Source organism: Melanotaenia boesemani, chromosome 18, assembly GCF_017639745.1.
Source record: "Melanotaenia boesemani isolate fMelBoe1 chromosome 18, fMelBoe1.pri, whole genome shotgun sequence".
Lineage (NCBI taxonomy): Eukaryota > Metazoa > Chordata > Actinopteri > Atheriniformes > Melanotaeniidae > Melanotaenia > Melanotaenia boesemani.
The window spans coordinates 27671824-27674500 of NC_055699.1; the positions used below are offsets into that span (position 1 = coordinate 27671824).

Consider the following 2677-nt stretch of genomic DNA (forward strand, 5'->3'; position numbering starts at 1 on the left):
GAAAAAGCTGTTTACAAAGTCAGGATGGCAGAGCGGTCCAAGGCGCTGCGTTAAGGCCGCAGTCTCCTCGTGGAGACGTGGGTTGGAATCCCACTTCTGGCAGGAAGTTAGGGATCTTCCGGAATTATGATGTACAGGCTGTTCCATCAACTTTTTCTCTCAGTCTTTCACTTTTCTAGGATTTGATATCCCGTCATTCCTACCAGAGTTCGCCTGCCCACCGGTTTCCGTAGTGTAGTGGTCATCACGTTAGCTTCACACGCGAAAGGTACTCGGTTCAAAACCGAGCGGAAACAGCTCTCTTGCTTGGCATTCACAGTGCTATGCTGCAGAAGGAAATGATGGGTTTTGGGTGTTACGTCACCCTCATCCACACGACATTGAGAGGTCTTACAACAAAAACTTCTGCGCAATGGAATGCCACATCTGCCTCACAAATCATGTGCTTTGAAAACAGCCATCAAGGCTATCCCATTGCTGTGACTTTTAACTGGAACATCCTTCTTTACAGTATGAACCTTCTTGGCCATGCAGCTTTAGTTTAACTTTTCTTAGGAAGGCAACCAGCTGCCGATCGATTAAAAAAAAGATTTCCCTCTCACAAAAGACCTGAATAGATCATCAATTGAATACATGGTGTTATCTTTGGCTTTGGAAAAGTCCAGTTAAATTTTGAACAGGAGGTTATTCCATTGCATGACACCGCTGAAAATCAGTAAGGTGGTGGTTCTTAGAGGCCTTGGAAACTGTATAGAAACCATGGGGGCAAGGGGTCTGTCAAGTGGACAGAGGCCACATCATGACATGCGTCTGGTTTAGAAAGTTCCATTTCAGAAAGAGCGCTCCAGGTGCTATTGTTCTATAATTCTGATGCCACTGTTCATGCAGACAAAGAAACCGCATTATCACACTTCTCGCCCTGAGGAAGAGTGCAGAAATCCAAAGCAGGAGGTTCCATGGTGTAAAGTTTAGCGCTTTGGAAGTTGAATCTAACGATCGTGTTCACATCTCGGTGGAACCTATGTCTGAAGGAAGATATGTGTGAAAGGTAAGAAAAAATACCCAGTCATGAGGACGGGACCCTTTCGGAATACACCAGCTATGCCCGGCTGTTCTCTTCAAGGGCCACTCTCCTGCATGCTTTGCTACTACAATGCCCGATGTAAGTGAAAGGGTTCTGGTCAACAGTTTGCTTTGGAGTTCTTCTTAAGCCTGTCACTGACTCACAAATTTGAGTCAGGTGTTGTGGAGCTGGGAGAAATCCAAAACTCAAAGGACGTTACCCAACAAAGACTAGGACTTCTGTTGTTGATCTGTTTAGTGGCACATGAGTCCAAGCCCATGCCTAACCATCCCGTCTTCTAGAGGGTGATCTCAGTGGTTGATGTGTTCATTTAATGCTACCGGACAAGGATCATGACCATTACTGAATTGAATGGAAATCGCTATTTACAAAGTCAGGATGGCCGAGCGGTCCAAGGCGCTGCGTTAAGGCTGCAGTCTCCTCGAGGAGGCGTGGGTTCGAATCCCACTTCTGACAGGAAGTTAGTGATCTTCCGGAATTATGATGTACAGGCTGTTCCATCAACTTTTTCTCTCAGTCTTTCACTTTTCTAGGATTTGATATCCCGTCATTCCCACCAGAGATCGCCTGCCCACCGGTTTCCGTAGTGTAGTGGTCATCACGTTCGCTTCACACGCGAAAGGTCCTCGGTTCGAAACCGAGCGGAAACAGCTCTCTTGCTTGGCATTCACAGTGCTATGCTGCAGAAGGAAATGATGGGTTTTGGGTGTTACGTCACCCTCATCCACACGACATTGAGAGGTCTTACAACAAAAACTTCTGCGCAATGGAATGCCACATCTGCCTCACAAATCATGTGCTTTTAAAACAGCCATCAAGGCTATCCCATTGCTGTGACTTTTAACTGGAACATCCTTCTTTACAGTATGAACCTTCTTGGCCATGCAGCTTTAGTTTAACTTTTCTTAGGAGGGCAACCAGCTGCCGATCGATTAAAAAAAAGATTTCCCTCTCACAAAAGACCTGAATAGATCATCAATTGAATACATGGTGTTATCTTTGGCTTTGGAAAAGTCCAGTTAAATTTTGCACAGGAGGTTTTCCCATTGCATGACACTGCTGAAAATCAGTAAGGTGGTGGTTCTTAGAGGCCTTGGAAACTGTATAGAAACCATGGGGGCAAGGGGTCTGTCAAGTGGACAGAGGCCACATCGTGACATGCGTCTGGTTTAGAAAGTTCCATTTCAGAAAGAGCGCTCCAGGTGCTATTGTTCTATAATTCTGATGCCACTGTTCATGCAGACAAAGAAACCGCATTATCACACTTCTCGCCCTGAGGAAGAGTGCAGAAATCCAAAGCAGGAGGTTCCATGGTGTAAAGTTTAGCGCTTTGGAAGTTGAATCTAACGATCGTGTTCACATCTCGGTGGAACCTATGTCTGAAGGAAGATATGTGTGAAAGGTAAGAAAAAATACCCAGTCATGAGGACGGGACCCTTTCGGAATACACCAGCTATGCCCGGCTGTTCTCTTCAAGGGCCACTCTCCTGCATGCTTTGCTACTACAATGCCCGATGTAAGTGAAAGGGTTCTGGTCAACAGTTTGCTTTGGAGTTCTTCTTAAGCCTGTCACTGACTCACAAATTTGAGTCA

The 2677-nt window shown here is 45.8% G+C and overlaps 3 non-coding genes across 3 annotated transcripts; all 3 read left to right on the plus strand.

Annotated features, from left to right (window-relative positions):
- Window positions 1–223: 223 nt before the first annotated feature.
- On the plus strand, window positions 224–296 carry trnav-cac. The gene has a single exon. It is a non-coding gene; the product is annotated as a tRNA-Val (tRNA).
- A 1160-nt stretch (window positions 297–1456) lies between these two features.
- On the plus strand, window positions 1457–1540 carry trnal-aag. The gene has a single exon. It is a non-coding gene; the product is annotated as a tRNA-Leu (tRNA).
- Window positions 1541–1661: 121 nt separating this feature from the next.
- On the plus strand, window positions 1662–1734 carry trnav-cac. Its single transcript has one exon. It is a non-coding gene; the product is annotated as a tRNA-Val (tRNA).
- Window positions 1735–2677: the final 943 nt, after the last annotated feature.